The sequence below is a fragment of the Lissotriton vulgaris genome, chromosome 5 (genome assembly GCF_964263255.1).
Source record: "Lissotriton vulgaris chromosome 5, aLisVul1.2, whole genome shotgun sequence".
Taxonomy (NCBI): Eukaryota; Metazoa; Chordata; class Amphibia; order Caudata; family Salamandridae; genus Lissotriton; species Lissotriton vulgaris.
Window position 1 is genome coordinate 310,267,053 of NC_141693.1, and position 13,021 is coordinate 310,280,073.

Genomic DNA, 13,021 nt, shown 5'->3' on the forward strand with positions numbered 1-13,021 from the left:
ATGCCAGTTTCGTTTTGGGCTACACTAGAATGTTTGTATGGGCGGGGGGTGGGGGCCGTGCGCCTTGATACATGGTATCCTCCCCTCTTGACTTTTCATTTTTCCTTTTTATCTGTTTTCTTCTCCTTTCCCTACATTATCTCATTCTATATTTCGGGTTCACGCTTAGGGCGACAGGCACGCTGCTGGGAGGGGTAGGCCATAGCCTTCTGCAGGGGTGCAGGGTGGGGCGGGTGGATGGGGTCTATTAGATAGTTCTTTGTTTCTATGGCTCTTATCTGCCCTTTTCTTGGGTCTCCATTGCTGTGCGTGATCCCCGCGGGATGAGTGCCCGGGGGGGGGGGTTTGGGTATTCCCATATGGTATGGTACTTGCGGGTTTTTGCTTCTCCTGACTTAGCCTCCCTGCCCCTAAGAATGTTTGCTGTCTGGATAGTGGATCGCCATTATCGCCGTGGGGCGGGTACAGTAACGTGGATTCCCCCTTCCCTTTCCCTTTTTTCTAATATTTTCGTTTTCTTTTACTCTCCGGGTTGGGTTGTATAGTGATTGCACCTTTTTCCGTCTCATTGATGATTCGATTATCATGAGAGTGATGTTTTGCTTGTCTTTGGGCACATGACGTTGCGGGTGGACACTGACTGAAGAAGAATAGCAAGGGCATCGATGGCTTGACCGCTTTGGACTGTTCTGATAACTGACTTACGGATTCCCTATTATAATGATGTTGTTTCTGTTCCCCGTCATGTGTACCAAGACGCTTATTATACGACCGATCCTTTATTCTTATATATATAAAATTAACCTTCAGTGATCCTTTACCGGGGGGTTACGCTCAGTTAGCATTATAGACTCGCAGCATTGGGTAGTATTACGTGACCATTCCGTACTTTTTATTGCTATTGGTGTCTTCCAGTTTGTTCCGTGGCCGGCCTCTGGGTTGTAGGCCCGTATTTGTATGTCACCATCTACACAAATAAAGGTTTTCAAAAATAAAAAAACATTAGCGAGCAGCTGCGATGTTACAATATTGAAAACACACATCACTTTCACTGAATATTACATGTAAACACATTTAGAATTTGGACAAGTGTGTCTGTGCACTGTCAGTGACTTCGCCAAAGAGGGCATGAAGGAGCTGAAGTACAGCCATTGGGACCCTTACAAGGGCCCCAAAATGGCCCAGGGCTCCCAAAATGCTTCAGATGTCCCTGGCCACGAGAGGCTGATACCAGAACCTGGGAGCTTAACCTACTGGAAAAGAGCATGATGACCACGTGCCAGCTTGCACCTCACCCCAGATGGATCCCCCTAATTCACTGGGCAGTGGTTCTAGATCAGCTCATCTGGAAGGAAGGAATACTTGGCTCAGCAGAACATATAATCCGGTGTGAGATGTGTGAGAAGTTGGCCCGATATGCAGCGTTCGCTATTCTAGCGACCGCTATGTATCGTTCCAAACGACCCTTATGGTGATTGGTTGTAAGTCAACCTATAGACCAGCTATCCTAGTAGCGTGGATACGAGCAGTCTAAGGCTAAAGACTCGAGAGGGCGTGTTAAGCCAGCTGTTATACCACATATACCCCTTGAACACCAAGTGAAAGGACACCACACAAGTGTTATGAAAATAAACAGGATATTTATTAAGATTCACAACAGCCCTGTACTCTTTATGAGAACAGGGTACTAAGCACAAACCAAATCTCTTAGGAAAATACTTCAAGTGCACAATTAAAACAAGTGTCCGAGGACACGGAAAGTTTAGAGGTCTCGGGCGGACCCAATAAGGCAAGTCGGAAGCGAGGGACTCAGGACCCTAGAGTAAAGAGGCTATGCAGGCACCGAAATGCCGAGATTACCTAGCCACGAGGGCTGCGGCTGCACAAGTCTTACAGGCGTCGGGGTCTTCGCTGACGAGCCAGGAGCCGGAAGAAAAGGAGTTGCTGGCCGGCGACCAGTGATGAATAGTTCGTAGAGATCCAAGCCTGGATCAGAGATCGTTGACACCTGAAAGCAGAGGGGACCAAGTTCGTACTACTAGCCAGTAGTCAGAGGGTACCAGGAGGGCACCGGTTGCCCGTCACCTCGACTAGGTGAGTGAGCGACGCTAGGCTCTGCAGTCTCACGGACCAGGAGGCGTTGTCGGCGACCAGGATGGAGGTGCGAGCTGTCCCACGAAGGATGATGCTGTCGGCGTCGCTGGGCCCAGTATTGGGGCAACAAGCCTTGGCAGATTTCAGGGCCACGTGGTGGGCCTAAAATGGCGTCTTGAGGGGACCAGGAGGGTCCGGGGTGCTTCCCGCAAAGATGGGAGCAAAGGCCAGTCTGGAGCAACCAGACCAGCAGCGTTGGTTGTCGGATGTCGTCACAGGAGGGCACAAGCCAGCGGCTAGTGACCGGACAACGGGTTGAGCAGCGAGCAGAAGGGCCCCACGCAGATCGTGGAGATGCTGGGAGACTGCACTTCGGTGCTGGAGCGGCTCAGGGTCGGGGCTTCTCGGACCCCAGAGCACTCACCAGAGAATTACTTCGATGGTCGTGCTGGTTAAGAATGCGTGCAGGTTTTGATGATGACCGGTCCCTCGAGGTCTCGTCGCACCCACAGATCACAGCTGAGCTGATGACGTGGGTAGAGGTCAGAGGTGCCAGGGAAGCCGGTTCTCGTTGAGCTGGGCCGTCGGATTCCTGAGGAAGGACTTACAGCAAACCGCAGAGTTCTTAGATGGTGCCCGCTGATGCAGGGTGACTACTCCTTAGTCACAAGGGAGAAATCTTGAGAAGAGTCTTGAATGTCCTTTCGTAGAAAGTAGTTCTTGATTCAAAGATGATCTAATTTGGAAGGGTCCCCGCTCCGGCCTTTATTCTAAAGAAAGGGGTGGGTACATGACTAGGTCCTGCCCTAAGGGTGGGACCAGAAAGGGGGGTAGTTACACCCCTCTCCCCTGCCGGACTTTCCCCAGGCCAGGACTGGCGCCCCTGGAACTGGTTCTGACCGGCAGATGCGTAGTGAGCACCGGGGTGCCACTCCGCAGTCACCTTCTCGCAAAAGCCCTACCTACCCAGAATACACAAACCCTGTCTGGGACGGTGCGAACACCGCCCTCGACAGGAAACCCTTTGTCCAAGCGCTCCTCGCTGGAAGGACTCCCAGCAGCAGGAGGTCAGACTCGTGTCTGTGGTGGCAGCATCCATTTTGTGGAGCTGAGGCTTTAGTTAACTTTAACCGGGGTTCACAGTTACGTACATGTCGTGTCCCTCTAGAAGGGCGGAATGCCAACCTCGTCGCCAGGATTGGTGAGGGGGCAGCATCCCAATTCGTATGACACCTTACTCGACATGTCTGGATAACGCGGTACCGAAGTTACTGATATGGTACGCGTTATCATGGAACAGCCATTGGGTCTTGGTTCCGCAAGCTGCAACCGGGCTCGGCTCGGGCCAGAACCCAGTTCACACGAGTCCACGCACTCTGCCTTCAGGATTGTCAAGGCCTGCCATAGGAGTGACTGATAGGAACTCGGGTGTCCATTGTACGGTTAGATATAGGGCTACTATACCTAAAGCAAAGGGTGATTACACGACCTTGCCCCCAGCTGTCATGCAGCCAGTTGTGTCAAATTTAGGAGGCCAGCCAGGGGTGGCACAATACATGCTGCAGCCCCTGGCGGCCCTGGGTACACCTATGCCCTGAGTTACAGGGTCTGATAAGGTGGCCCAGTACCAATTGGTAAATGCACCTAGGGTACATGTCGTAATTTAGAAAGAGAACAGCCAGGCTGTGGGTCTGATTGGCAGGCCCACAGCCAGAGAAAGTCGTAAACCAGTGAAACAAAAGCAAAAAATCTGGGTGATCATGGGATTGCAGACCCTACTCTCCTACAAGATGTGCTTATTGGAGATGTTCGCTGTCAAATTCCCAGAAAGACAGTCTGTGCTTCTAAGGGAGTTCTATTAATGCTTGCTGGAGGGCTGCCCTGATTAGAGGGATGTTCCATACCGGTAGGGAATTAAACGGGAGAGAGACATCAACCAGCAAGGCGGCTGCAGGAAAGAGCAGAGTAAGGCAAGAATGTCAAATCAGCACTGTGGCATGGGTAGCAGCAGTGCCCCCCCCCCATGTCATCTGATGACATCATTGTTCGGACAAACTGCTTGTCTAACACTTCGCTCATCAACAACCTTCTATGTCCTGTTGAGGGGCTGGGGAATTGGTAAACCATACAAACTACGGAAAGTAAATGCATCACAGAGCACATGGAGATGGACATTGTAAGGATTTTGGGGGCCCAGGGATAAGCATATTTTGGGGGACCCTGTAAGGAACAGTTTTGAATGTATGATTCTATTTCAGCTCTTTCATGCCCTCTTTGGCGGAGTCACTGACAGTGCACGAACACATTTGTCCAAATTGTAACTGTGTTTACATGCAATATTCATGGATAGTGATGTGTGTTTTCAATATTGTAACACAGCAGTTGCTCACTAATGTTATTGCAAATAATCTCTGTGACAAACTCCTATTTCTCAAATGTGAGGTTCTGATTTGATCTAAAGGAAACTGTTTTATGGATGTTGCATGAATCAAAAACACATTTCTCTACAAAATGTAACTGACACACATATCACCAACGGTGGCCGGCACAAGTAAGCGTAGTGGGGGCGGTGAGGCGGGGCAACGCATGGTGGGTGGGGTATTATTTACTGATTTAATTATGCCTATTCTGTTGTCTGTCGACTGCCCCCTAACCCCTCTCACCCCAACAAGGCCCGCCCCACTGCGTTTAACTGTGCTGGCCGCCGCTGCATATCACCCACAATGAAAATAAAGGAAAGTGGTATTTAAAACAATCTGTTTAAGAATCATTCAATGCCGGGGCATGGCTTACGCGCCATCGTGTGATGGCGTTTCTCCGGTGAGCTCCGCGGTGCTGCGAGCCTACGAAGGTGTTTAACGGACCTCACACTGCATTGTAGAGGAACTTGCTTGCTGCTCCAGCCGTCGGAAGATGCCGTGAACCTAATGGTGTCCATGCCGGATGCCTGATGACCTGCATTTAATTAATTCTTTGTGCCGGTAATTTTTTCCGTTTTCGGACGCGGGCGGCCACCATTTTGTGCCGCTGAGCCCGTGTCCTCTCTACATTCATCAAGCGTCTGTTGCTGCCTTTATAAGCTGCCAAAGCATTCCGTATTTTGCGTGTCCACTTTTCTTCAATGCTGCAATGTGGTGTGAAACGCGATACTTATGAACTTTAGTTGCTGGCAATTTTCCTCTCAGCCGCCTCTACCATCCAAAATCTGTGGTAATACCAGCCGCCATTTTGTGTACTGGCGTGAATGCTTGTTTTTGCCACTTTTGAGGCTCTTGCAACTCTGTTCATCATGAAATGCCACTGACTATATTGTGTCTGGTGACTGTTGCGGGCTTAATAAGTTGCTAATGCATTCCGCATATCACTTATCCACTTTTCTTCATTCTGCTGCAGTGTGGCGTAAAACGTGATGCTTACAAGCTCATCTACTGGCGATTTTCTCCTCAGCCGCCTCTGCACTCCACCTTCTGTGGTATTACCAGCAGCCAGTTAATTAATGGCGTGAATGCTCGTTTTTGCTATTTTGAGGCTCCTGCTACTATGTTTACCATGCAAATGATATTGAGTATATTATGACTGGTGCTTATTTTTTGCTTATTAATCCTACTCACACTGGAAGATATGCTTCTCCTCCTGATTGGTTTTTGTTTCTTTGGCTAGGCATTCAGATTATTCTACTACATGATCTCTCAGCCTTATAACTCTGTTTGCCTCCTGTCTTTTTTGCATCTGCATCTTTTTTTTTTTTGAGCGAGACTGTTTGTGACTACACTTTCAATTGCAGATATTTATTTCTCATCCATTTTGTTCGTGTTTTTCTGAGGTGTTGCTCCTGTCAACCGTGTAGTTTGTCACTACTTGGATTTTTTTCCCTCAGTTTAAACATGTCTCATGAGTCTGCAATTCGAAGCATTCTATCACTGGAACTAAGGTAAAGAGACCAAAAAATGACCCGCCCTCTCCTACTTCATCTCCAAATCCCGTTCTGGACTCTATTCTAGAAGAGGTTTGTGGTCTTCAACCATTTATGTCTGCTACCAACGTTAAATGTAATCAAATTGAAGGAAAATTGGCTGTTATGGAAGGTAAAGTTCTAGATTTGGAACAACATGTCAGCAATACCCAAGATGTCTCCTCCAAGGTCCCTTTATTAGAACAAGAGATTCACAAGCTGAAACTTCACACTGAGGACCTTGAAAATCGTAATCGAAGGAATAACCTACACCTTTGTGGTCTTCCGGAAAATGTCGAGGGACCTGACATGGTGTCTTTTCTACAGAAATTCCTGACGGATCCTCTAGAACTCCAACCTACGACACAACCTCTTCATATCCAAAGAGCCCACCGTTTAGGTCGTCTTCAACCTAATGCCTCTAAACCTTGTGGTATTATTATGTTTTTTCTTGAATTTACTGAGTTAATGACTGTGTTGAAGGCTGCTAAACTCAAAAGGCGTTTTATTTGGTCTGGTCATAACATTTTTATTTCTCAAGATATTTATAATTCAACGAATGCTCGACGCAAAGAATTTTTGAATCTTCGACCTCAGATGAGACAATTAAATATCCAATATGGCATCCTCCATCCATGTTTTTGTAAAATCACTCATAATGGTCGTACTCGCTCATTTGATGACCCACAGAAGCTCCAGTCATTTTTGCAGAATATTTCTCCTTCTGGCATGGACACTACTGCTTGATATTTCTGTTTCCTTCTTGTTGCCTTTCCGGTCTGGACCGTTCTGAGTTTTATGTTTTATTTTTCTTCTCTACATTTCTATCTCTCAATGTCTTGTTTGTATTCTTGAGGATTTGTTTTCTCTTTTATCTTCTGTGTTGCGCGCTGGGGGTCGCTTCCTCTTCGGCGTCACTACGCTCCTGCTACTTTAGTTTTTCTTTTCTCCTCAGACCTGGCTCTCTTACCTTGATCTGTTCACTTTTTCCTTACTGTCCTTCTATCTCTGCTCTCTTTTTCTATCCTCCTTTCTTGTTTTTTTTTCTTTGTGGCTTTTTCTCTTTGTCCCTATTTTCGTATACATCTCTCTTTCCCAGCAATCTCTTTTTTTGGATCAATTGTTCTCTTTATCTCCTGTTGTTGTTTTGGACCTATTATATTCTAATGTTGTGAATAAGCCGGACAAACTATCCCATTGTAATGTTTTTATTTGTTGTGTTTCTTTCTGCAGTTTTTTCCTTGAAATGTTTCCACTCCAATTGATTCCCATCTTCCTTACCATCCTTCATGTGTAACTTTGTCTCGTGGAACGTCCGAGGTGTTGTCATCCTGTTAAAAGACAAAAAGGTACGAGGGGCGTGTCCAAGATGGCGGCGTGATCGGACGCAGGTTTCCGAGGCTCCTTGCCCGATCCCGCCGATCGCCGCCTTTAATGCCCGAATCTCCCCCAAAGTGAAGCCAAAACACTGGAAAAGGTGCCCAACGACAGCGGGGCCCCGAAACTGTGCCGCTGGTCTGCACACCCTGAGGAGGCGCGAATCGGAGTGAGACGCTGCGCTACCATCCGCAATGGTGGCCGCACCGGAGAGCTAACGCCCGCTGCCAGTGACGGCAGGAACAAACCCAGCTGGCGAAAACTCAGAGGACAGGGCTGGGGGAGCGGGTCCTCACGGCAATTCCTGCACCGCGGACCCCCATTGCAGCACTTCGCCGCCTCTGCGATCCGGCCGGAGGTCGAGTGGGACCCGGCCGGAGATTGCGAAAATTGAGGCCCCGGCTTTGGGCCAACGACCCGGGCACTCACGGCGCTCAGCGCAGCCAACCTGCACACCCCAGCGGGCCTGGGAGAGATCCTGCTCGGGGAGCACAGTGCAGCGCTGCCCCCCTCCGTGGAGATCCACGCCTGGTAGTGCACGAAGCACCGCCATGACCCCGGGGCGGCCCTGTAGCCACACGACACTGGGCCGAGTCTGGCGGTGAGACGAAGCTGAGCAGGAGACCCGGACCTGCTGCGGAGAACCGCTCCCGGGCCGACGAATGTGGAGGTGAGGAGCTTGGAGGTGGGCCCTTTGGGCAGCTCGGGGGGCACGACCGAGCCCCCGGTGTGGGATTGCGGGAAGGGACCTGAGTGACACCGCACCCCGGGTTTGGGGAGCCACTAGGGACAAGCTCACTTTGGGACGTCAGAGGCCGTGGCCGCCAACCCTGCTACACAGCACTGGCAATCACCTAGCTGGGAACAGTGAGACTGAAGCGGCGAGGCCGACTTTGCCACGCTTCTCGCGGACCAGTGGGCAGGTGACGGCGTCTACTACCTTGGCACCAGAGACATAGAGAGTGAATTGCCCTACACCTGCACAACTAACCCCCCTGAAGGCACGGTACAGAACTGCACCACCCCCCGGGGGCCCCAGTGACCCGTCACCTACCTACTACAGGGGCTACCCACAAAATGGCGGCGCAGAGGGGTAAGAGGGGATCCCAAACGCTTCCTGAACTGCTGGCCAAGTCCCAGCCCAAGCCCAACAAAGACCCCCCCCCCTCCCCGGTGACCACAAAATCGCCGCCAGCTTCAACAGAAGACCAGGTACCAATTACCAGGTCTTTTGTAGCAACATTATTTAATTCACTCAGGGAGGACTTCCGATCCTTGAAGCAGAAAGTGGCGGGAGAAGTCCGAGAGCTCCGGCGTGATGTGGAGGGCCTTGGGGAACGTGTGGTCGCCATTGAAGAGAAAGACCAGACTAGAAGCAGCGAAATTGAGCAACTCCAGCAGGAAGTCCTGCGCCTCACTGACCAGCAACTTGACCTCCAGGCCCATGCGGTGGACCTTGAGAACCGTTCCCGTCGCAACAACATACGGGTATGGGGGGTCCCTCAAAAGGATGAAGGGACTGATATCACTGGCTACCTGCAATCCCTCTTCAGGAGCATACTGGGGGAACCTGTGGACTTTGCCATTCTCATTGACAGGGCCCATAAGGTTGGGTTGCCTCGACGGGCCCCAGCCCCACCACCGGACATTTTTGCCTTCTTCCCAGATTTCCCCCTGAAGGAGAGGATTCTCCGAGAGGCCCGGCGAGCCCAGCCCCTTCAATTTCAAGGTCACCCCATCGCCCTATACCAAGACCTCTCCTCTATCACTCTCTAAAAAAGGAAGGAATTCAAACAAGTAACGAACTTCCTAAGGCAGAAAGAGATCCCCCTACTCATGAGGTCACCCATTTCGGATAATATTCAAGTGGAAAGGACGGCTACATCAGCTGCGGTCACTCCAAGACACCTGTGCCCTCCTGGGTCTTGACCAGGTTGATACTGAACCGATATTAAGAAACTCACAAGGACCATTCAGAGGGGGCTGGCAGACTGAGTTAAAAACAATCCCCATCTCACCGCCTTAAACCGGATGCCTCTGTCATCTCCCAGGAGCGTGAGACTGCGGTGGCGGAGGTAGCCAAAGAAACTTCTTCTCCAGAGTGATAGCCACTTCCTCAGGGGAGATTCCTCCTTGCACATGCTTTGCCCATGCGGCAGGTGGGTCGGGCGGGGGGACCGGAGAAGCCGTCGTCGGAGATGACCCCTTCAGTATTCTTTACCACGGCCCTGTGTGGACTAACAGGACTGGGACTATGCATTTCTAGGGAGTTGGGGCTGGGAGGGCGGAGTTTGGGTTGGGGGGTAGTTTTAGAGCCTCCGCACAGAATGATTTTCGCTTACTTATGCAGCGAAGCAGACAATGGGGGCTTTGGGTTGATTTGGGGGGGCTTTTTGGGTTGCAGGGGGTTCAAGGGAGGGAACCAGTGTGTCAGATCGGTTCTATCATTTGTGGGGATGACAAATCACTGCTGCGCCGATCCCGATGTTTGTCGCTCACTTGCGTACAGGGTCTAGGAATGGGTCTACAGGGTTACCGGGGGGGCCATGGCTTGAGACTTGCTACGCTGCTGCCCTTCACCATACGAGATGCCTACTTTGAGCTGTGCCACATGTCCGCTGCACCATGACTGACATTACCCTTAAGATATTGACCCTCAACGTGAAAGGGCTGAATAACCCAATTAAGAGACGGGCTATTATTTCCTACTTGGAACATTCTGGGGCAGATATCTGCTTACTGCAGGAGATTCACCTCTTGCAAAAAGATTGGCATAGAATGCGCTCCCGCGCCTTCCCACAACAGCTCTTCTCCTCTCTCCCAACGAAAACTGCTGGGGTAGCGATTCTAATATCTAGAAGTTTCCAGGGAAGGGTGGGAAACAAGGTGGGGGAAATCAAGGGTCGTCTCTTAGTGCATGCTTTTCAGCTAGGTGACACACATCTTACGATTGGCTCCCTTTATGCCCCGAACGCAGGACAAGAAGCCTTCCTAAAAGGCGCGGTTTCGGAGGCGCTTCAAACCCCACACGCACCTCTACTCCTGGGCGGGGATCTCAACATCATTATGGACACACATGCTGATAGATCGGGACACCGTTACAGAGGAACTGGTGCTCTCTCGTCCAATAGTTGCGAATGGCTACAAGATAGGGATTTAGTAGACCTCTGGAGGGCCAAACACTCGACCCCATCGCGGTTCACATTTTACTCGCATGTGCACCGCACATATGCCAGACTCGATCATTTCATAGGTTCTTTGGAATTACTCAAAAATCTTGAGGAGGTTACCATAGTGCCGGCAGCCATCTCCGACCACGACACAGTGGAACTGTCACTCGCGCTTTGTGCGGCCCACCGCCCCCCGGGCCCGTGGCGCCTACGCAAAACCCTACTGCAACGACCAGACGTCACTAGAAGAATCAGCGAGTGCATCACTGACTACTTGGCCACCAACGACACGCCGGGTATCTCCATGACAGCTCTCTGGGGCGCCCTGAAGTCGGTCGCTTGAGGCGAACTCATTGCCATAGCAGCAGCCGAGGCCAAAGACCACAAAAGTAAAAGGGATGACCTCACTGCGCACGTCGCGATGCTGGAGCGGGTCCATAGCAGCACCTGCGCCCCACGCGTTTGGAGGCAATTAAGAGCAGCACGGGCCCAGCTAGCTAGCCTAGACACGGATAGAGCGGAATTTGCGGCTCTCCGTCTTCGACATACTTATTATGTCGGGGGCAATAGAACAGGCCGACTACTGGCCAGCGCTCTGAAGGCCAAGACCCAGCGTGCTAAGGCCACTGGTCTCACGGGCGACAACGGGGCGGTGCTCACAGACGACACTCAGGTGGCCGAGGCGTTCCGTTCCTACTATGCCTCGCTGTACGGAGAGGAGGAGACTTCCTCTGAGGACATTGGGGCCTACTTGGCCACGACAACCCTTACCGAAATCTCCAAGGCTAACGCAGATGCCCTAGACGCCCCTATCCGTTAGGATGAAGTTCTGGCAGCCATATCCCGTTTGCGTCCGCTCAAGTCCCCGGGACCAGATGGCTTTTCGGCGGGATTTTGTAAAATCTTTAGCCGGCAGTTGGCCCCAGTGCTCACCCGCCTCTTCAATTCTTTCGAGGGACTGGGCGCCATCCCTCCAGATTGCTGGCCGCAGAAGTGGTGGTGCTGCCGAAACCCAGTAAGAAACCCATGCACTGCTCTGCCTTCCGCCCTATTTCATTATTGAACCTTGACTTAAAGCTCTTTACGGGCATTCTTGCTGCGCGCCTTGGCCCTTGCCTTCCTGGAATTTTGGAACCCGACCAATCAGGCTTTGTACCCAATCGGCAGTGCAGCGACAACACCAAAAGGGTACTTCATCTCATCGACAAGTCGCATTTTCAAGCCTCAGACTCCGCGTTGCTTGCTATCGACGTGGAGAAGGTGTTCGACCGCGTGAACTGGACTTACTTACAACAACTCCTGCGATGCTTCAACCTAGGCAACCGCTTCTGCTCTCGGATAGCAAGCTGTTACCACCACCCACAGGCTAGGGTCCGCCTGGAAAGTTTTCACTCAAATCCATTCGAAATCCAGCGCGGCACCAGGCAGGGGTGTCCCCTCTTCCCCCTTCTATTCGCCATGTATATAGAGCCGTTGGCGCAGAAGGTCCGAGATAACCCAAGAATTAAGGGTATCAATTTCGGGTACGAACCCCATACCATCAGTTTATATGCGGATGACGTTATAGTCACCCTTGACCAACCTAACATCTCTATACCCGCCTTTATGAAGGAGCTTGCCTCGTTCGGCTCCGTTTCAGTGTTCCGAATTAACATAGATAAGTCTTTGATACTGCCGCTGGGCAAAAATGCATGCCCACGCACTACTGCCATTGGCCAAGGGTGCGGTCTTCAGCTAGCTACCCAGGTCCCGTACTTGGGGATTACCCTAACTTCTTCAACGGACTTAACGGTGTCGACTAATTACAACACTCTCACCGCCCAGATTCGGACGGATCTGGCGCGATGGTCCAAACAGCCCCTTTCCCTGCTGGGGAGGGTAGCGGCGGTGAAAATGTCTATCCTGCCTTGAATCCTATATCTCTTTCAGACCGTCCCAGTTATGCCCCCGGCGGGCACCTTGAAAGACTTACAGGACACCCTGCTTAACTTCGTCTGGGAGGGGAAACGTACACGAGTCCACAAACACCTGGCGTACAAGAGCATGGACGAAGGCGGCCTTGGGGTCCCCAACCTGGTACGATATTTCCAGGCATCTCAACTCCGCTATCTAGTGGAGTGGTACAGAACAGAGTCGGAGAAGAGATGGCTCTTCCAGGATAGGGCTATGGCACAGACTCCGCTTTGGAGGATTCCATTCCTCGCTAGGCAACATAGACCACGATACATGTTAAGGTCCTCTATCACACGCATGACTATACAGATATGGGATAGGGTGGCACTAAAACACGGTTTAACAACCTTTCCTTCCCCATTCACTCCCATATTGGATAACCCAGACTTTCCTCCGGGCAATGGCGCAGACACATTCCTCCAATGGCGAGGCACAGCATGTCGCTCCGCTGGCGTCCTTTTTGATTTGCGGGGAT